Source organism: Ovis aries, chromosome 26 (genome assembly GCF_016772045.2).
Source record: "Ovis aries strain OAR_USU_Benz2616 breed Rambouillet chromosome 26, ARS-UI_Ramb_v3.0, whole genome shotgun sequence".
Lineage (NCBI taxonomy): Eukaryota > Metazoa > Chordata > Mammalia > Artiodactyla > Bovidae > Ovis > Ovis aries.
In genome coordinates this window covers 15,789,307-15,813,049 of record NC_056079.1, presented here as the reverse complement: position 1 = coordinate 15,813,049, position 23,743 = coordinate 15,789,307, and the positions used below count along the sequence as shown (strand labels likewise).

At 38.7% G+C, this 23,743-nt stretch overlaps 1 long non-coding RNA gene across 2 annotated transcripts in view; it reads right to left on the bottom strand.

The window, feature by feature from the left end:
• The window catches only part of LOC106990546 (uncharacterized), a 324,047-nt gene that overhangs the window by 238,573 nt on the left and 61,731 nt on the right, over positions 1 to 23,743 (bottom strand). The window contains exon 4 of one of the 2 annotated variants that reach the window (XR_009598663.1): positions 1,371 to 2,693. The exons of the other annotated variant lie outside the window; for it this stretch is intronic. This is a non-coding gene — a long non-coding RNA (uncharacterized LOC106990546). Of the gene's footprint in view, positions 1 to 1,370; positions 2,694 to 23,743 lie in introns of those variants that run through there. 2 annotated transcript variants of the gene reach the window in all.

Below are 23,743 nucleotides of genomic sequence, written 5' to 3'. Positions count from 1 at the left end.
AGAGAAATCATTGATAGGCTTTCAATCAAAATACCATACAGCCATATTCAAAGAACGGGAGCAAGCAAGACATTGAACACTGAACTCACCCAGCCACCACACAATCCAACCTCTGATTGATTAAAGAGATGCTCCCCTTACTATAGTCCATGGAATCACAAAGAGTCAGACACAACTGAGTGATTCTCACTTTCACTTTCCCCCTGCTTTAGTCTGCCTACACTTTGGTGGAAGACAAAGTCAGCTAGAGCCTCTCTGGTTCTTTTGAATATAATGTACAGCATAAAATAGAAAAATTACTAGATATATAAGAGCCAAGGAAATATGACCAGTCATCAACAGGAGAAAATAAAACAATGGATGCAGACTATTACAGATTATTACAATATGAGTTGGCAAATACTTTTAAACAACTGTGATAAACTTGGTTTTCAGGGCAACAATGGACACAACAGAAATGCCTAGATATATTGGCCAAAAAGCATGTACATTGATGTTTATAGCAGTGCCATTCGCAATCATTAAAACTGGGAACCACCCAAGAAACGGTGGAATGGATAAATAAATCATGACGTATTCACACAAGAAAACACATATAGCAATGAAAATGAACAATCTGAAACTACTCATGATAGTTTGGATGAATCAATGTTAGGCAAAATAATTCCAACCCAAAAGAATACATTCTCTATGACTCAAGTCATACAAAGTTTAAAAATCAAAAATTCTCTATAATTGAGAAGTAAAGAGATAGTGGTTACCTCGGGAGTGGGAAAAGTGTTTGGAAAAAAACACAAGCAAATATCCTCAGATCCTGGTAATGTTACACTTCTTGATGTGAAGGCTGGATGCCTGCATGCATGCTCAGTTACTTTAGTCAGGTCTGACTCTTTGTGACCATCTGGACTGTAGCCCACCAGTCTTCTCTGTCCATGGGATTCTCCAGGCAATAATATTAGAGTGGGTAGCCGTTTCCTCCTCCAGAGGATCTTGCTGACTCAGGGACTGAACCCGTGTCTCTTAAGTGTCCTGCACTGGCAGGCAGATTCTTTACCACTGACACTTACCTGAGAAGCCCCTGAGGGCTGGATACTACAGTGAAAATTCTGAAAACGTATCAAGCTGGGTGTACTCAGAATATGTGCACTATTTTGTATGCACTATTGGAATGAATATTTTAAGACTGAAAAAGTATATAAATAAATGTACTTATTAACTTCAATAAAAGTTCCCAAACTGAATATGTAGACACAGCCTAAGTACTCAGAGAATTTACTTACAACCTATTTTGTGTAAAACAAATTCACCAGAGACAACAGTCCAAAGGCAATATTAAATGTCTTACCTGCCAAAGCCAATCATTTCTACAAATCACATTGTCATAATTTCTTCTTACTTCTTTATTATTTGATTAAAAAGAAAAAAAAACTCTCAATACATTCTTTCATAGAAATGTTTTCTCATACCAGGGCATTTGTGTGTACAGTAAAACATTCCTCTAAATCTCTTACAATTTTTTGGACTGCATAAAAAAGTGGTATATTTTATTTTTTTAATTATATGTTTTATTTTATATTGGAGTATAGCAGATTAATAATGTGTTAGTTTTGGGTGGACAGCAAAGGGCCTGAGCCATACATATAAATGTATCCATTCTCCCCCAGACTCCACTCCCATTCAGGCAGCCACATAACCTTAGGCAGAGTTCCCTGTGCTATACAGTAGGTCCTTGTTGATTATACATTTTAAATATTGCAGTGTGTGCCTGTCCATCCCAAACTCTTTAACTATCCCTTCCCCTCACCCTTACCCCTCTCTGTAACTGTAAGTTTGTTCTCTAAGTCTGTGAGTCTGTTTCTATAAAACTCATTTTGCCTGGCAGTGTAATCCTTGACTAAAAGCCTCCAACTGAACATCATCTATTCATAACATCATGAAAGGCCTCTGTTATCCCACTTGTAGTTGGCTTGATCTGAATCTGCCAGAACTAGTTGCCACAATGTCAAAAATTCCTTGTATCAGGCATATAGAATCCTTTACAGGTTCAAAACTTACTCATTCATTTGTATATAACAATATAGTTAAATCTGAAATACTTGCAAACTGCAGCAATTTAAATCAATTTTATTATATATATGATCTGCTAAAAAGATAATAAGCAAAAAATTGTATTAGAGTAATAGCTGTCCTATGGATATTACCATGTACTTTTTTTTTCAGGGGAAAAAAAAAAACCATTTTATACATTTCAGAAAGCTGTACTGTATCTTTCAATTGAAAACATGTCTGTGCTTCCACAAAAACAGATACCACAAGAATCTTTTCAGACTTAATGAGTATATGAGCCATTTTTAATTATTCTTCTCTAAAAGCCATATTTTTTAAGTTGGCAACATCCTCAGTTCAGTTCAGTCACTCAGTCGTGTCCAACTCTTTGTGACCCCATGAACCGCAGCACGCCAGGCCTCTCTGTCCATCACCAGTTCCTGGAGTTCACCCAAACCCATGTCCATCGAGTCGGTGATGCCATCCAGCCATCCCATCCTCTGTCATCCCTTCTCCTTCTGCCCTCAATCTCTCCCAGCATCAGGGTCTTTTCAAATGAGTCAGCTCTCTGCATCAGGTGGGCCAAAGTACTGGAGTTTCAGCTTCAACATCAGTCCCTCCAATGAACACCCAGGACTGGTAAAGTTCTAGGGTAGAACAAAATGTAAATAAACAGAGAGCTGACCAGAATGCATCGTGTATTGTGGAATCTGTATTCTATTAGCAGGGTCACTGCCAGGATTTTTGTAATTAAAACTCTATTGACCCATCTCTTTTTCTTCCAAAGCTGAGAAAGATTATTTACTAGGTCATAAATTTAAAGGTCATCAGATCTAAGACTGTACAAATGAGCAGAGAGCAGCCAGAAATTCTCTCAAAACAAGCATTTCTCTGATGAGATCAGAAGCACGCAAGCAAGAACAAGTACTGAGGACATGTTCCATATTTAGAGTTTCATCATTAAATAAAAATACTTTTATATCTAAATTCAAGTGTGTGTTGAAAACCATCTCTGGAAGCATATATTTAGCAAACACACCATAGAGCGTCACTGTGTAACCTATGGTCCTTTTTTCTTTTCGCCCTGTCATTTAGGAGTTGAATGCCAAAATCATAGTGCTTCACTGTAGCTACTAAGGGACAAATTTGTGGGAAATGCATTCCTTAATCTGTCTCTTATTAGCAAGATCATTAGTAGATTTTATAAACAGCAATCGTAGGCTTGTTTACCAATTCTTCTCTTTCCTCTGTACATAATAAGATTACTTATCTGTGTCCTCACTATTAAAAGTTTTCAAATGTCAAGCCTCATTTGAAAGGCACCTATTATAAAATCTTTCCTCATGTTTCAAAAGTTTAATTTTCCCTTGAGCCAGAAAAAAAAAAAAAATGGCTATGGACTCCAGCAAACTTGAGTCCATGTGACACTTCATAAAACTGGGGAAAATGCAAATAGTAAGGATTAGATCATTTGTTGACTGTTACAAATTAAATCTTTCCAACATTTGAAAAACAACTTGGACCACCTTCCAGGAAATGTCCTTTGAAAACAAATCTAAGCTTAAAGATCTGTTCTTGCTACCAGCAAAGAAAACTTACTTCACCCTAAAAGGGAAAGAAAGTTACATATAGATCTCCAGGTTTCAGTTCATCCCAACTGATCACAACTTAAAATGTTCTTTCCTTGTATGTCCACAATTGAGTTTGTGTTAGGCTCTTAAATTTTAAAATATAATAAAAAGTCATTTTGATTTAGGTTCTTCCTGATTCACCCAGGGACAAAAATTAATCAGAAAATGTATGACAAATTTCTATCAGGCTGAAATAAATTGTCTTTGCTCTTTGGAACACATTTATTTGGGCTTATAAATCATATTTTAAATGCAATATTATAAAATCCTTTAGACCGAAGGACTATCTTTGCAAGGAATACTTATACAATTTAATAATCTGTTATAACAGAAGCTAATAGTAAGCAAATGTGAGATATATAGAACATATTTATTTTTAATTGCAGACAATGAAACAATTTATAACAAATTCTTTGAAGTAAGTTGCCAACTTTAAATGACTTGTGAGGTTTTAAGTTGTTATTGTTGTTGTTTGAATTAACAGGAATACAAAGTTCATGTTTAATGTTACAGTTAATGATTGATTTCTTACCCTGACGTAAAATCTTTTTTTCCTCTCTCTTTCTTTTCTCTATTTTTCAACTTTTCTTTGGTTTTCAACTTTGAAGTGTTTGCTTTATGAAACCAAATAAAAATGCACAAGGACTCCTTTAAGTATTGACCCTACTTCTGGCAGATTTCTTTTGTTCCACATAGGACAATCCATTCTTATCCTTCATTAATTCTAATAAACTCAGACAGGTGGCTGGCCTTCTCAAAGGACTTGCTTTAAAAATGTAACAAAACTTGTGTCGACACGTATCAAATGAAGTGAAGAATGAAGCTACCTCTTACTGAACTCAATTAGCGTGGGCAGCCAACCTTGATTATGTAGAGGAAGAAGAAGAAAAAAAAACATATTTTCTTCAATAGGCAGTAAGATCTGACTGGAATTATCCAGATTCAGGGGTCAACAAACTGTGATTCACAGGCAAAATAAGGCCCACCTCTTGTTATTATAAATACAGTTTTATTGAAACATGGATGTTTTCATTCAGTCACATAATATCCAGGTATGCTTTCCTGGCACAGTAGCATAATTGAGTAGTTGTGATAGAAACCAAATGACTCACAAAACCTAAAATATTTACTATCTAGACTTCTACAGAGAAAAATGTGCCAACTCCTGCTCCAGACAAAGCTCTCAACTTTTACTTCGTTTTTATCTCCATTGTTGCTGTTGTTTAATCACTAAGTCCTGTCCAGTTCTTTTTGATCCTATGGACCATAGCCCACCAAGCTCCTCTGTCTGTGGGATTCTCTAGGCAATGGAGTGTGTTGCCGTTCCCTTCTCCAGGAGATCTTCCCAACCCAAGGACTGAGCGTGCCGTGCAAGGCCTGCTGCCTCTCCTGCATTGCTGGCAGATTTTTTTTTTTTTAACCACCGAGCCACCAGGGCAGCCCATTTCACTTCCACAGGAGTAGCCAAAAATGTGAGAAAACAGGCCTTTGGGCAGCGCAAGCTAACACAGTTTCTGTTGAATTTTTGTGACTCTTTATTTTAAAGAGGATGCAAATGCAAAGCATTTCAATCAGGACTTATTTTCATATGCAGATGTATCTGTTGGACTCCAGTTTTGCTAAAGCCTCAAAGAGCATATGATAGCACCCTCCCTATAAATTGCATCTTCCTCCATTAAAGGCACTTACTGGTTTGATATGTGTGGGTTTTCTCTTTAATTGCTGCAGGGATTTGAATTTCAGGTGAATTAAAATTTAAAATTCTGATCATTTTGCAAACTTGTCATTATGCATGCTATAGGCAAGTTAGTAGATTTAGTTATGCCAATGATTGAGAAAAGATACATTATTGCTGCATTATAATGCATAAACAGGTTTTATGTTCCTCTGCATAATATTAGAAACTCAAATTTATGGAGTCACCGAGCTGTGATCATCATCCAGTTTTTAAATAAGGAAGCAATTGGTGATTTATATCACACATAAAGAAGTTTCCTTGTCAAGGCACTTGCTGATCCATGGCATACAATTTGGATAAACGATACAAACCTTTGATAGGGTCATTAGGAATTATTTGCATTCAGGGGTTTTTCTTAAGTGTTTTTTGTTGTGGTTTATCTCAGGTGGCACTTACCTACTCTCTCTCAACCAATTTTGGTTCCTCAGAAAATCCATTTCAATAGGTTTTACACCAGAACTTTTGAAATTAAAATATGTGTATGAAAATTTAGGCATTGTGCAGCAACAGCTTGTTACATCATAATAAGAGGACACACCAGAAGTTATGGGTCTCCTACTGAATAAACACTTCATCTATGAAGAAGTCTTGTCAAAAAAAGAGAATTAACTCCATTTGTGAAGTTAATAGATGAAGCTAACTGATCTACACTCTAGATCCAGTTACCAATTGATAGGAAATGCACAGAGTAAAGGAGCAAAGATGTTGAATCACATTCTGGGGCTTTAGCCCCCAAAATCTAGACTGAGGGAACTCTATCAGATAATGACCCAGTGTCCTAACCAAATAAATTGCAAGGAAAAAGAGTGAGGTCAAGTGAGAACTACAGACTAATAAAGACTTAAACAAATCAGGCAACTGCAATGTATTTACCTTATTTGGGTCCAGACGCAAATAAACAATTAAAAATCTATTTTTGACATTGAGGAGATAATTACAAAATTGAGCCTTGGCTAGATATGTAATGAAAGAATTACTGTCAATTTGTAACCGTTATAACAATATTGGGGTTATGTTTTTCCCCAAAGAATCCTCATTTTTAGAGACATATGCTGAAATTTGGATGATGAAATAACAATGTTTGGGATTTGCTTCAAAATAATAATAAATAATAACAAGGGGAGAAGAATTAAACTTTTAAATTTAGAAAATAATAAGAAAAAGGGTAAGATGAAACAAGATTGTGATGAGATAATAAATGTTGACACTGGATGATGGGTACATTGGGGTTTGTTATGCTGAGTCTACTTTTGTTTATATTTAAAATTCCCACACAAGTTAAAAATACATGTAGGATACAATATAATATAAGATGCCTCTTTATGACTAATTTTACTAATTCTTGGTGATAAGTAAAAGACACAAGTAATTTATTTAGTTATAGAATTACTTCTGGTACCAGCTTACACCTTGGAAGAAAAGCTATGACCAACCCAGAACGCATACTAAAAAGCAGAGACATTACTTTGCTGACAAAGGTCCATCTAGACAAAGCTATGGTTTTTCCAGCAGTCTTGTATGGATGTGAGAGTTGGACTATAAAGAAAGCTGAGCACTGAAGAATTGAGGCTTTTGAACTGTGGAGTTAGAGAAGACTCTTGAGAGTCCCTTGGACTGAAAGGAAATCAAACAAGCCCATCTTAAAGGAAATCAGTCCTGAATATTCGTTGGAAGGACTGATACTGAAGCTGAAGCTGAAGCTCCAATCCTTTGATCACCTGATGTGAAGAACTGACTCACTGGAAAAGACCCTGATGCTGGGAAAGATTGAGGAGGAGAAGGGGACGACAGAGGATGAGATGATTGGATGGCATCACTGACTCGATGGACGAATTTGAAAAAGCTCTGGGAGTCAGTGATGGACAGGGAAGCCTAGTGTGCTGCAGTCCATGGGGGCGCAAAGAGTCAGACATGACTGAGCGACTGAACTGACCAGCTTACGCAGAGTATGATTCACTGTCTGGTTAACAGTAATAAACAGAGATTTTTTAGGGAAAAAAAAAAGCAAACCTAAATAGCTTTGTTTAATGAAGTTTCAGAAGTATAGAATTTATGTTTGTGTTGATCTATCTGTTCAGTATGACTTATATTTTGTTCTTAAAACTCAAAATCCTCCACATACTTCTACATAAATCTTAGAACATGTATCGCGAGTCTCCTGTGTGTTAGGCAGTTTAGCTTAAGTTCAGTGGCACCGAGTTTCATGTCTTCATTCTCCATTTCTTCCTGGGAAGAGGAAGGATTTCTCTGCCAGAGAAACACCCACAGAGAACCCTCACATAGTTCTATACTTCATTTCTCACACTTCCGTTATATTCTCAACCTACCAAACTAGTATCCCCCTTTTGTCTCAAGCTGCTTGTCAAATCTCACCTGCTGTGTGAAGCTTGCCGCCCTTCCCCCTGGAAAGGTTCTGCGGATGCTCCTACGCACACCTGCAGACTCAGCCAAATCAGTAAGGACACACACACACTTGTGCGTTAGGCTTCCCACGGGGCCCTAGTGATAACGAATCTGCCTGCCAACGCAGGAGACATGGGTTCGATTCCTGGATCAGGAAGATCTCCTGGAAGAGGGCATGGCAACCCACTCTAGTATTCTTACCTGGAGAATACCAGCGGATTACAGTCCATGGGGTTGCAGAGTCAGACACGATTGAGTGAGTGAGCACAGAGGCACACACACATAAGAAATGTGTTGGCATTGATGATTCACAGATCTAATACAAGTCAACTGGATGGAAGAGGTAGATTTTTTAATCCTTTCAGAACATTTGTATTATGACGGATTTGACACCCTTAAGAGTTCACAGAAGCCTTTTCCCCATGTTCTAAAATCGAATTAGTAAGGTTCTTGTGCCTTTTTAATTCCAATTTTTTTTTTCTTCTATGAGCATAACTTTTGGACTTTTCTACTAATCTTCTTGGCCATAACTTTTATTGTTTAAGTTTTAAATGCCTTTCTAGAAAATAAAACCATGTGAGTTAATAGAAGCAAAAATCTAAATTTCTGTGTGAGAGCAGGAAGCAGCTGGGTAGCCATCTGCTGCCCTCCATCACCCCTGACACCAGCAGAGTCTCAGCCCTTATTAATTCCTGCCTAGACACTCACAGCAGCTTCCGAAGTAGGTCTTCCTGCGCTGTGTGTGCTTACTCATTCAGTCATTTCTGACTCTTTGTGACCCGATGGACTGTAGCCCGCCAGGCTCCCCTGATCATGGGATTTTCCAGGCAAGAATACTGTTGTGGGTTGCCATGCCTCCTCCAGGGGATCCTCCCCACCCAGGGATCGAACCTGCGTCTCCTGCATTGCAGGTGGATTTTTTACCCAATGAGCCATCCTATCTGTGGTAATTCTCGACCCTAAACTGTCCTCTCCAGGGCTACTGGAATGACTGGTACTTTCCCAGTTTGGAATCTGTTATTGTCCCTCCATCACTTACAGTGGTATCGATAATAAGCAGTAAAAGTCTCATTAAAAAACATAAATATTATTCAAGTACTGTTGAACAATTAATTTTATTAAATCCTTGCCATCTCACTGAAGAGTGTACCTCTTGGCCATTCCTCCACTAATTTACACAAAAATGTGCTTACATTTTTCGATGGGACCTGTGGGGTTTTGTGCTTTCTGTTTCAAATTCAGTGACATGCACGCATCTTCTGTCTCAAAGCACAAGGGCTTGACTCTACCTGGTTCAGTTTTGTCATCTGCAAAGTGCAGGGCACAGTTATCTTACACCAAGTGCCAAACACTTATCAAACAACTGCCTGAATTATTACAGAAGATATTAGCCAGGGATTTACTAGATAGACCAAGCATTCAGGGGCTTCCCAGGTGGCACTAGTGTTGAAAAACCTGCTTGCCAGTGCAGGAGACATAAGAGACGGGGGTTCGATCCCTGAGTCGGGATCTCCTGGAGGAAGCCATGGCAACCCACTCCAGTATTCTCGCCTGGAGAATCCCATGGACAGAGGAGCCTGGAGGGCTACAGTTCACAGGTCACAAAGAATTGGACATGACTGAAGCTACTTAGCATGCCCACACACCACATCATTCAAATTATTCGTTTATTCATTCAACAAACACTTGATGAAGGTTTACTGTGTACCACACGGTGGACTGAGAGCCTGAGATATAAAAGGGAATCTAGTTGCTAGAATCAAAGGAGCTTATAAAATAGCAGACTGACATTTAGCAAATAAATTACCATGTAGCGTGATATATCAACAAGGTACGAAGTGATGACGTGTGGCTGATGGTAAAGATTTCCTAGACTAGAGGATGTTATTTCTGAGCTAGGAATTAAAGGATTACTATGTGTTTATGAAGCTGACCCTGTGTGCTTGCAGTGTGTGTGTGTGTGTTATATTCCAGGGAGAGAGAGTGAGCTGGGCCCTCAGGGAGAACAAACAGCAAACAGCAAACAGCTTCCTTGAGGCAGGCTTAGTGGGAGAGAGGATACTAGCAAGGAGAGCCTCTAGGAGGCATGATGAGAGATGAGGCTGAGAAGCTGTGGGCAGAGGTATCAATACCATGCTTTTAGTTAATGTTCAAAAACAAGTTCTTATAGCTTAGAAATAAAAAGCTGAAAAAATGATAAAGATGTTCTAGCCTTACTGCCTATTTTATAAAGAAAAAAAAAAAAAAGCAACGCTAGATCTCGGGGCCTCTTTCTTCCATTCCACAATGATAAAGTGTCTTGAATTTTAAAAGTTAGCTCTATATATTTTGCTATTTGTACAGACTCTAAAATATGGATAGGAAAAAAAAACTGAAAGACTAAGTTTTCCTGGTGGGTAGGAGTATAGAGAATTTTAAATTCGTTTCAAAATTTGCTTCTCTGTATTGCTATCTTGTAAGTATTATATACTTATTATAGTAAGTATTACATACAGATAAAAATTAAGATGAATACCAGATTATATATGACTTACTTCTATAATAAAACTACTTTACAGTTATTTGAAGTATGGATAATGCGTAAAGTTTTGTTTCTTTATGAACTTTTAAGCATTTGGCAAATTACAGACTCATGCTGACAGAAAATAATGTGTGATTTTATACAATACATACTTGTATAGTTTGTTTTGGTAAATAAAACTGATACCGATAAAACCGATGACATCTTTGAGTTCAGTGATTCAAAGATATTATTTAGTGTCTTATGTTTAAGGCATAGTAGTATATGAACAAAATAATCTTTTTTACCTTTTAATACCTATGCAAAAATTGAAATTAGATAGCCTCCTCTGCCTGTCCTCTTTAGGAGTTTATTTTATATCTGAAAACAACATTCTGTACCCAGACTTTATAAATTCATTCTATTTTGTTCATATCAGAGTCTTCTTCCATAACTAGCATTTGGCAAAACTCTGCATTGTATCTATTTTATTGTGCATTACACTAAATAGCTAGGTGGAGAAAAGATATAACAATACCCTAATGGAACATCTGGGACTAAAAATCACCATTTATATTTCTGCAGATGATTAGATTTACCAAGGGATCTTCTTCTGATGAAAACAGTAGAGAAATATATAGCCTCAATTCATCATAAAGCACAACTCAAAACTAAACCTTGTGATGTAATCCTTCAACTCCCAATTCAGATAATTATTTTAAAATTGGAAGAAGGTGTTAAAAACATCTCTTAAATTGTGGCCCGAGTCACATTCAGGCTCAAGCAATAGCATTTGTAAATCACACCTTGAGATGAGATGAGATGAGAACCATAAGACAGACCAATCTGATGAGCATCATCCCTTGGAGTTTGACCCACGTGGCGATTCTCTGGGGGATGAGTATGGAAGTCCTAAAGCCATGATGCATGACCAGGTGTGTAGAGGCTAGATGTTGGATAAAAGATAATGGCCAAGTGGAAACTTGACAAATGTTGCCTTATCACCTACTTGATGTGAAAAATCACCAGTCGTATTCTTGAAAGCATTTATAATCTCTGCTGCCAAGTGTGTTCCTTTCAGAGAAATCTGGAAGAATGGAAATAGGTTTTACGTACAGTTGTGCCTGCCAGACTTTGAATTTCATAGATCAGTAAAATTTCAAATATGAATTTAGGGATGAATGTAGAGTTACTGACCATTAAAAGCTTTTGTCAGGTAAGAACATTTTTTAAAATAAAAAAAAATTCATTATAATGAGAATCATATCTCAAAAAAAAGTTCTAGTCAAAATGGTAGGAAGGTCACAATATCAGAATGAACAAAAAATCTTTCAAGATAAAAAAGAACAACTTGGTTTAAAATCCACCATGTTATACCAATTTTCCTCATTTCAGAAAATACCAAGTTTTCTTACTTCCTTGTCTTCAACTCACTCGAGAAGATTAAGAACAAATATTCTTCAACTTACAATGGCATTACATCCCAACAGACCCATCATAAGTTGAAAATAAAAGCAGGTTTTCTTTTAAAATTTGAAGAGTGTTTTTGCTTGTATATCATTCAGAAAATAAATACTTTAGGAAAATGTGGTCATAGCTAAGAGAAAGAAAATATGTAAGTCAAAATTGCATTTAACATACTTAACCTACAGAACATCATGGCTTACTTGGGCCTACGTTAAATGTGCTCAGAAGACTTCTATTACCCCACTGTTCAGCAAAACACAAAGTCTGTTTTATAATAAAGTACAAAACATCTCATGTGCTTTATTGAATGCTGTACTGAAAGCGAACCAGCCTGGCTGTCTGTTCAGAATGGTTGTGTCGGTTGCTTCCTCTGATGAATGAATGGTGGCCTGGGCACTGCGGCTGCTGCAGTCACTCAGCATCACGACCGAGGAGGGGACAAAGTGTCGCTAGTCGGGGAAATGATCAAAATTCACAATTTGAAGTACAGCTTCTACTGCGTGTACTACTTTCACACCATCACAAAGTCAAAAAATTTTAAGATGAACCATCATAAATCAGAGTAGTAAGGAACCACTGAAGGAAGGGAGGAAAGACCAAGAGGATTCAAGGAACTTAACAGAGTATAAAAGTGGGCCAATAATATCTTATTTTTGAAAGTACTTGTTTCCTAAAATTAAGAGCTAGTTTTTTAATTCACAGGTCTCCCTGCTGGTAGAGAGCTAAGCAGGTAGTATAGCCAGCTCACTGGACTCTAATGAAACCCCCACACTTCAAGTCTTAAAGGAACTGTAGAAATTCCTGAGCATATTGTAGCATTTATGCTAAAGCACTGCTTATTTTCTTGGCAAATAGTAAAACAGGACCTAAGATAATATTTGGGACTTAATACTGTTGTAGCTTTCTTTGAAAGGCTCCTAGGAAAGACCTTTTAGACGGCCTTCCTAAGATATATTCAAGAAGAAAATTGCTGACTCTATGTACCACTCAACTGCAGAGCATCAGCAGTCTTGTTCTCCCAGATCTACCCCGCTGATGTTCTTGCAGCACCGACAATATCACCTGAGAGGCAAGTGCCAGGCATTGCTGATACCAAGACAAGTCCTGATCTATAGGTGACTTAAAGCCAGATATGCCCATATCTCAGCTACTCAGAGTGATAAAAAAATAAATAAATAAGGCATAGTTATTCCTTAACAACACTGCAAAATGGCACAGATACTTATCCTTAGGATTTTAGTCCCCAAACTATTTAAATGTTGGTTGTTGCTGCAGGGTCCCTAAACCATCTTATTAGTTGACAATAAGAACAACAACGATTGTTACCCTGTGTGAATAACAATGCACCAAAGCAAAAAAAAAAATGCTGATGTGATAGGACGATTCAAAAATCTTTGGAATATATATATCATACTCCTTTTACACTGTGTTTTCCTAAATTTTGAAAGTTTCCCTGTCTTATTATACTAGTTTTTAGCAAGGTATAGTTTATGGGAGTAACATGATCTGTGTGGAGCCATCAAGATGTCAAAATAAGGATCATGAACACATCCAAATAGCCTCAAAGAATAATATGACCAAAGTACAACTGAAAATTTACAGGTCATATCATATACGGCTTCCCAGGTGGCACAGTGGCAAAGAATCCGCCTATCAATGAAGAAGACACAAGAGATGCACGTTTGATCTCTGGGTTGGGAAAATCTCCTGGAAGGAACTGGCAACCCACTCCAGTGTTCTTGCCTGGAGAATTCCATGGACAGAGGAGCCGGGTGGGCTACAGTCCATGGGGTCACAAAAGAATCAGGCAAGGCCGAGCATACACAAGCACATATCATACACATGTAGTCATATATTGCATATGAAAGAGTAAATCCTATACACTATTGTTAGGAAATTATTGATAGCTAATTCTTGAATTTTGGAGAAGCATGGTGCATAAATGTTAAGTATGTGTCAGTAAGGGATCTGCCTTCACATCAAAACACTTCTGAGTTAATGGTGCTGGCTTTCGCATGCCATATATAATGTGCCTGTCTCGAGAACACTTTGGCAGAAATAGTACCACTTAACTTAGCACACTTTTTGTCCTTCACATATCCTTTGTTAAGAAATAAATTATTGTACTGAAGAAAGGAGTTTGAGATATTAAATTAACAGATATAAGCTAAGCACTTCGGCTGGAAATGCCATCTTTGGAGTTATATCCTTTATAAATTGTTATTGGAAGTTCCGAAAAATCAATTTTAACCTTGTACAGGAAATAAAAGCAAAATAATCGTGAAATGTGTGGAGACAGAAAGGGACCATCAGCCAAAGAAGAGAAAAATGTGGACTTTAGAGAGGGAAAACAATAAATCTTAAATACATTGGTCCAATTTCAGTAGTAAATGAGCTTTTGATTATTTATACTCTATGTGCTTTTCTACCATTATTAAAACAATAAATAACATCCAAGAAGAGAAGCAGAACTTTTAGTCTAAAAAAATCTCTTTTTTTAAGAGAAAAAAAGCGTAATTAATATTTTGCAAATGCAGGCCATTGTTGGGCCCAAATGAATGTACCATGTTTGATGCTTGTAATTCACTCAGTCTTCAAAGAAGAATTTCAGTTATTGTATGAGAAATTAATGTCCCATTGTGCATGCCTGTGTGCTATTCACTTCAGTCGTATCTGACTCTTTGCAGCCCTGTGAACTATAGCTCACTTCATGGAATCAATCTGAAGATTAAATGAGAATATATTTGAATATCACACAATAAGCATTTAAAAGGACCAATCAGAGAAGCAATGAGGGAGGAAAGGAGCAGGCCGAGTTGACTCCATCTTGAAGAAGGAAACTCCATCTTGCACTTTCAGTGAACTTTGGACTTTGTGCCTGGTAGCCATGGGGATAAGATACCTATGGCCAAACTGGCCTTCTGGACTGATAAACACCAGATTCAATACCAAGATTTCTCGTTGCCAAAAAGAATGTAATAATCCCCTATGTAGCCAATCGCCTTTGTAATCTTTATGGCACCCACTGGTATAGGCTACAATGTGTAACCAGCTGACCCTTCTGATTATGAATCATGGCTGTAACCTGATTGTAGCTCCCTTTAAAACTTTCCATCCTAGGTTTAAGGAATTTGGGGATGTGGGCTTGAGCAGTACACTTAAAGTATATAGTTCAGTTCAGTTCAGTCATGTCCGACTCAGTGCGACCCCATGGACTGCAGCCTCCCAGGCTCCTCTGTCCGTGGGATTTTCCAGGCAAGAGTACTGGAGTGGGTTGCCATTGCCTTCTCCTTAAAGCATATAAGGTTTTCACGAAAGTCAGTCAGGGTCCTTGACTAAGAGGAGACTCTGCTTTGGGCTCACGGGTGAAATAGACTGCGCTCCATTATCTGCATTGTCCTTCTGAGTGAGCTTGTTTGCCGGAACGCGTGGCTACAACAGTAGCGGTGGGAAGAACTGTAACATCAAGGTACATGAATCAGAATGAGGGAAAGGAACTGAACTAAATATTTATGGCATGAGGCATGATCGTCTGATTCATCAGTCTCACAAGCGGATGGTGTTGCCAACGGGATTCAAACAGTCTATGCAGAAAGACATTCTGCAACCTACCCTGCTAGGGATGCCCTTTCTAATAGGTTAGGAGTAGCTGAAGACTCTTCTCCCTTTGAGAGTGATTGGCTGGCGTGGCCATCGTTGGGTTCTTTTACTTCCATTTTTCTAGGCCTCCACTATTACCTGGCCTCTTATTTGATAGAAATCCTTGCTACTCTTCCCTTAAACATGCTAACACCCAAAATAGAGTTATAGTCTCCCAAATCCAAAAGCCATTCTCCTTTCTCTCTATAATGTGAGATGATCAGTTAAGGAATCAACCTTACAATTTAACTTCCTAGAGGGCAGTCTTTATCTCCATTTCAAGTTGAAAAAGGGACACCACTAAGAAGAGTCAACAGGAATATCTCTGAAAATATGATTGCTTTCACTTTTCATATTTTTTACATAAGTGTAGTATGAAACCCAGTTTAAACCTAAGTTAGGTTAAACCTAGGATTTGACATGTTTGGACCTGTCTGGACTAGTCAGGTCAACCTAGGAGGGATCTATTTAAATGACAGGTAGGAAGTTTCTGTGAAATGGATGGCATCATGGACTCAATGGACATGAGTCTGAGCAAGCTCCAGGAGATAGTGAAGGACAGGAAAGCCTGGCGTGCTGCAGTCCATGGGGTCTCAAAAGTCCAACACAACTGAGCTACTAAACAACATCTTATGTTGAATTTGTTCATTGCTTTTCAAGTCTACTCTATCCTTGTACTTTTCTGTCTATTCATTCTATTATTTTTGAGAGTTTGATATCGAAACTCCAACTAAAAATCTAAAATTTATCTACTTCAATAAATAATTGTAATATATAGTGGAACTGTATGCAATTTTGTTCTGTATTTTCTAAGTCTCCTATAAATAGGTTATCATACTTTCACAATTTTGAAAAAGAAAGAAGAAAAAAAGGAGATTAAAAATGATAAGAAAAGGATAATGGCTGAGAACTTTGACAATAGGAATGATTCTCAAGATTGAACAAAAACTCTGCCACATGTGAGAAGTGCTAACTTTGCAAATGTATGGCAACTAGCAAGACATGAGGTAAAAGGAGATGAAAGAAATGGGCAGCTTTTGAATATGCAGCTTGTCAGCACCTTAGACTAATGTAATTAGAGGCAGAGTAGGAGTTACTTATTCAGTCATCCCATAAATATTTGTTGGGCATCTACGATGTGCCAAAAACTCTTCTAGATACTGGGGATAGAGCAGTGAACAAAATTAAATCCCTGCCCTCATGGAGCTTTTTGTCAATAGGAGAAATGAATGACAAACATACTTTTTGAGTAAGACTCTTGAGAGTCCCTTGGACTGCAAGGAGATCCAACCAGTCCATTCTGGAGGAGATCAGCCCTGGGATTTCTTTGGAAGGAATGATGCTGAAGCTGAAACTCCAATACTTTGGCCACCTCATGCGAAGAGTTGACTCCTTGGAAAAGACTCTGATGCTGGGAGGGATTGGGGGCAGGAGGAGAAGGGGACGACAGAGGATGAGATGGCTGGATAGCATTACTGACTCAATGGACGTGAGTCTGAGTGAACTCCGGGAGTTGGTGATGGACAGGGAGGCCTGGCGCGCTGCGATTCATGGGGGTGCAAAGAGTCGTAAATGACTGAGTGGCTGAACTGAACTGAAGTACTCTGGAGAAAAATAACAGAGCAACTGAATCAGGGAGTCACAGGGTGGGCAGAGCAAAGGTATTTATACGCAGGGGTTGGGAAGACCTCTCAGACAAGGTAGCTTTGATCACAGACCTAAAGGAAGTGAAGACCTACAAGTTTAAACACAGTGAAAATGCTGCCAATAGAACTTATTGAAATTAAAATAATAAATACTAATAAATATACATAAATAAAACTGTCAAAAAAAAGAAATATACTCATTTTTAAGTGTTAGTTGCTCAGTCGTGTCCAACTCTTTGTAACCCCATAGACTGTAGCCAACCAGGGCTCCTCTGTCCATGGAATTCTCCAGGCAAGAATACTGGAGTGGGTAGCTATTCCCTTCTCCAGGGGATCTTCCCGACCTAAAAGTCGACTTCACCAAGTGAGCCACTAGGGAAGCCCCCATCTTAAGGGACGACTTATTCAAAATATACACATTTACTGAAAGGACAGCAGGGTGGGTTGGATGGGTGATTCTGAGCACAAGGTACTTTCTGTCACTTACACAGTCCTCAGTACAAGTTCACCTGCGCTAAAGTTCCAGGAAAAGGAGCTGCAGTAAAACAGTGAATAAAACCCAAAAGACCCATTTATTACCAACCCATTAAGAATAAAAGCACTACTAGACAGTACTGTTTTATCGTTTTCTGCAAGAGTGTAGCTCAGTTTGGAGTGTCAGAATTACGAACTCAGGGAATGAAAGCAGGTGGCTGGTCAACCACTGCCAGTATCCAAAATGTGGACAAAATTTATTATTCTTACTAATAATCAAGAAATAATGCTTTGAACCATGAATAACCCTAGTGAAATAATTTTCAGTGTCTTATTCAGTACCCAACAACAGCTTAGATTGTGGAATACTGTAGATTTGTGGCTGGAAAATCGATAGTATAAAATCATGCAGAAATAGTCCCCTGAGAATTATTTCCCACTTGGAGTAGTTATCACCTCATGTTCTCAAACTTTTATAGGACAATTTTGATAAGTATAGTTGTAATTAAAAGTATATCTATTTATAGTCACATATAAAAAATATTCACTTGAGGACTATTTCTGCTAGCAACCCTGTAGTGTAAAATCGATTAAAGATCTAAATGTAACACCAGCAACTATAAGACTCTTTGAGGAAAACAGGCAGAACACTCTCTGACATAAATCAGCAAGATCTTCCATGATCCCACCTTCCAGAGTAATGGAAATAAAAACAAAAATAAACAAATGGGACCTAATTAAACTTAAAAGCTTTTGCACAAGGAAGGAAACAATAAGCAAGGTGAAAAGGCAGCCTTCAGAAGGGAGAAAATAACAGCAAATGAAATGACTGAAAAAGAATTAATCTCCAAAATATACAAGCAGCTCATGTAGCTCAAAAACAGAAAAACAAACAACCCAATCAAAAAGTGGGCAAAAGAACTAAACGGACATTTTTCCAAACAAGACATACAGATGGCTAACTCTGTAGTATAAAGTCATCATCCATTGTTTTATCTGATATCCCTGACTTGAATGCCAGCAAATGTGCTCTCCAGAAGAACTTCCAGGCTTCCATTTGGGGAGGACAATGGAAACAGCAGAATCTTTGTGTTTCCTCGGTTATGAACTCAGGACTAAATTTAGGACTTGGCTGCTATAATACACAAACCCTATACCTGATGTATGTACTTCCTCATTCTGTTTAACTAAAGTTCTTTTGTTTTCTTTTTAATTGTCCTGCTTATTACATTTTTGCATATTCAGAGCAGAATCAAATCTATGTCTGAAGAAACTGAGCTTAGACATCATACATAAACAGATTATATTAAAACCAATTAAGGGGCTTCCCAGGTGGCACTAGTGATAAAGAATCTGTCTGCCAGTGCAGGAGACAAAAGAGACCGGAGTTCAATCCCTGCATCAGGAAGAAGCCCTTGAGTAGGATGCCACTCCACTAGATACTAGATGCCGACTATGGTATTCCTGCCTGGAAAACTCCATGGACAGAGGAGCCTGTCTGGCTACAGTCCATGGGGCTGCAAAGAGTCAAACATGATAGTGCACACACAAAGCCTGTTCAAATTCTTGTCCCAGTTCACAAATCAGTGGCAGGTATTTCGGCATCATCATTCTCAGCTGCACCATGGTGCATGTTCAACTAAACATGGCCTGAGAAAGGGTCCAGGAACAATTGATTAACACGTTCTATATAGAAAAATGGTAACCTGGCTTCAGTGAGCAACTACACAGCACAAAATACTTGGGTGAGTATTAATCTCTGTATATGGGCAAACTCCAGGAGTTGGTGATGGAGAAGGAGGCCTGGCGTGCTATGGTTCATGGGGTAGCAAAGAGTCAGACACGACTGACTGACTGAATTGGAACTGGATGGGTATAATTTGAATTCAAGAACTATTGTCCAAAAAAGATAGTTCATTCTTTAAACCAGTGATTGTTCCCACTGAACTGGTAATTTAAAAAGAAAAGTAATACCCTGGGTTCAGTCAGTTCAGTTCAGTTGTTGATTCATACCCGACTCTCTGTGACCCCATGGACTGCAGCGCACCAGGCTTCCCTACCCATCACCAGCTCTAGGAGTTTACTCAAACTCATGCCCATCGAGTCAGTGATGCCATCCAACCATCTCATCCTCTGGTATCCCCTTCTCCTCTCGCCTTCAATCTTTCCCAGCGAGTCAGTTCTTCACATCAGATGGCCAAAGTATTGGAGCTTCAGCTTCAGCATCAATCCCTCCAGTGAATATTCAGGACTGATTTCCTTTAGGATAGACTGGTTGGATCTCCTTTATGTCCAAGGGACTCTCCAGAGTCTTCTCCAACACCACAATTCAAAAGCATCAATTCTTCAATGCTAAGCGTTCTTTATAGTCCAACTCTCACATCCATACATGACTACTGGAAAAACCATAGCCTTGACTAGATGGACCTTTGTTGGCAAAGTAATGTCTCTGCTTTCTAATATTTTGTCTAGGTTGGTCATAACTTTTCTTCCAAGGAGCAAGCGTCTTTTAACTTCATGGCTGCAGTCACCATCTGCAGTGATTTTGGAGACAAAAAAAAAAAAAAAAAATCTCTCACTGTTTCCCCATCTATTTGTCATGAAGTGATGGGACTGGATGCCATGATCTTAGTTTTCTGAATGTTGACCTCTAAGCCAACTTTTTCACTCTCTTTCACTTTCATCAAGAGGCTTTTTAGTTCCTCCTCACTTTCTGTCACAAGGGTGGTGTTATCTGCATATCTGAGATTATTGATATTTCTCCTGGCAATTTTGATTCCAGCTTGCACTTCATCCAGCCCAGCATTTTGCATGATGTATCTGCATATAAGTTAAATAAGCAGAGTGACAGGATACAGTCCTGACATACTCCTTTCCCGATTTGTAACCAATCTGTCATTCCATGTCCAGTTCTAACTGTTGCTTCTTGACCTGCATTCAGATTTCTAAGGAGGCAGGTAAGGTGGTCTGTGGGTTGGTTAGGGTGGAGGAATGGAGGAATTCTCATATACTTCTGATGACAGTGTTAATTGGTACAACTTTTCAAAGGCAGCATGCTGAGTGGTTAGCAACAAGAGTGTAGCGTCAGGTGGATGGGAGGGGAGTTTGGGGGAGAAGGGATACATGTACATGTGTGGTTGAGTACCTTTGCTGTCCACCTGAAACTATCCCAACACTTAATTGGCTATGAAAGTGAAAGTGTTAGTAAATTGTGTCCTACTGTTTGCAACCCTGTGGACTGTAGCCTGCCAGGCTCCTCTGCCCACGGAATTCTCCAGGCAAGAATACCAGAGAATCCCTTCTCCAGGGGATCTTCTTGACCCAGGGATCAAACCCCGATCTCCGGCATTGCAGACAGATTCTTTACTAAATCCCACTTCTGCTTTTTTTACTTACTGGTTGTATGATCTTTATACATAAATAAAGTGGCTGACTTTATTTTTCTGGGCTCCAAAATCATTGCAGATGGTGACTGCAGCCATGAAATTAAAAGACGCTTACTCCTTGGAAGGAAATTTATGACCAACCTTGACAGCATATTAAAAAGCAGAGACATTACTTTGGCAACAAAGGTCCATCTAGTCAAGGCTATGGTCTTTCCAGTGGTCATGTATGGATGTGAGAGTTGGACTATAAAGAAAGCTGAGTGCCAAAGATTGATGCTTTTGAACTGTGGTGTTAGAAAAGAATCTTGAGAATCCCTTGGACTGCAAGGAGATCCAACCAGTCCATTGTAAAGGAGATCAGTGCTGGGTGTTCATTGGAAGGAATGATGCTGAAGCTGAAACTCCAATACTTTGGCCACCCGATGTGAAGAGCTAACTCATTGGAAAAGACCCTGATGCTGGGAAAGATTGAGGGCAGGAGGACAAGGGGACGATAGGGGATAAGATGGTTGGATGGCATCACCGACTCAATGGACATGGGTTTGGGTGGACTCCGGGAGTTGGTGATGGACAGGGAGGCCTGGCGTGCTGTGGTTCATGGGGTCGCAAAGAGTCGGACACGACTGAGCGACTGAACTGAACTGCATGATCTTACGTCCTTTAACCCTCATTTTTTACCAACTTTAAAATGGATGTACTGATAAAATTAAATTAGTCATGTTGTAGTGAAGATTGAGAGGCACTACCTGGCACATTGTAAGCATTTCTGTGTTCAATTTCCTTATGTATTAATATTACTTCTCAATTTTGAGGTTTGGCAGTACAAACAAAGCCTTTAGATTAAACATTAGCTTCTGACCCTGAAATTCCACTTTTCAGAATTTAGTCTAAGGAAATAAGGCCACCCACAATGTTTCAGTTGCCAGGATATCTCAGAATTCCAGTCATTAATCTGAACATCAGCTGTAGGTATGTGTTGAGTCTTGAAGCTAGAGTGAGAAGGCACAAACTGAGTCTTACTTGCTGATAATTAATCTTTTAGTGGTTCCTCCTAAGTGAAATAAATAATTAAAATATTTGATTATTGTATGAGAATAATATTATCTGGAATAGCAGTCTTGAAATTTAGAGGAAAAAATTTAGAAAATAATCTGCAGTTTGAAAGTTTTGCTGAAGCTTTGAGTTTGAGGGTTTTGTTGTTGTTTTGTTTTGTTTTTTTTCTCATCTCCAGTGAAGAAACGCTTTTAGCTGACAATAGCTAATTAATAACAAGATTAGCTCCAGGGCAGTGTTTACTTGGCATGATTCCCTAAACTCCCTGCATTAAAATCTACTGGTTTGTTTGTTAAACAGGCAGATTTCTGTGTCCATTCTGGTCTGCTAAACAGAATCCCGGCAGAAGCTTGGAAAGCTGCACATTTTAAAAGCACCCAGAGGTTAAACAAGCTAAAGCTTTGGTTCCAGTCCCCTTGGAGATGAAGGGCACCAGTCCACCTAGGAGAGGAGTTACAGATCTTCTCTGGTTGAAAGATTCAAGGTTGTGGCCTCATTATTTTGGAAAAACAGCAATAAAATAAATGACTTTTTAAAGGGAAATGGAAGAATACAGTCTTGATTGCACTTTTCTGACTTTAGAGGATTTTAAATATCACCCTTTGTGTTCACATATGTTTCTGTATGTGCACATTTACAGGATTCTGTCGATGAGTTTTTCTTTAAAAGTAAAGAATGTATATATAAGCACTCCATCCTTTGAGGGGCACTTTCTTATAAACTCTTATATCCCTAACAAAAAATAACAGCTGTCCAGCCAAGCTCTGGCAAAGGGTTTCATCTTTCTCTCTCTGCTCTTTTCGTTGGTATAAACGTTAAATTTATTGTCACAGATGAGTGCAGTTGAAAGATTGGCTTTCAAAAGGCAAATAGGGTCCACTCCACGGCAAGCATTCTGCAGAGGAGGAGGAATTCCCTCTGAATTCTTTCTACACTGTAAATTTTTTCTCACTTAGGTTGTGTGAGATGACAATAAGGAATTTGATTATTCATTGTTAACTTCTATACTACCATTTCAAGCAATTCAGTTTAAAAAAATTAAAGAGCAACATCTTACCCACGCTCTACAGTTACGGACCTACTAACATGAAGCGGGCATACTGCTTCAGAGATTCCCATATATAATGTCATGGGAACCGGTGTTTAAGGATGGCAATGGTCAAAGAAAATGACTGAAAGAGAAGGAGGTAGCAGTTTCAGCTGATATGAAATTTCTTAGTTGGCCAAAGGGGTACAATGTGTGTGGGTACTCAGTTCGAATGTGTTAAATATGTATGCCTATCTTTGCACAGTAGAATATGCATACATCTCACACTAATTATTAGACATACATATTAAGAGAGATTTGCATTAATGACAAAAATTAAAATTTACTTTAATGCAAACCAGCATTTTACGGGTTGTTTTTTCTGTATTCCAGTATCCCAACTCTGAGTCTAATATGTAAAATCTGAAACCATGTACTTTTTGGTATCTTGGTCTGTCTGGCACCAGCATCAGCACCCTGATGCTAGGAAAAATTGAAGGCAAGAAGAGAAGGAGAAGAGGGGAGAAGAGGAGGAGATTGTGCGACATCTCCCGTCTGATGGATTTGAGCAAGCTCTGGGAGATAGTGGAGGACAGGGAAGCCTGGCGTGCTGCAGCCCATGGGGTCACAGAGAGCTGGACACGACTGAACGAGTAAACAACAACAACTGGCACCAGCCAGTCCCACCCGTGCCAACCTAGCTCCCATTTTGCCCTTTCACACACGAATTATC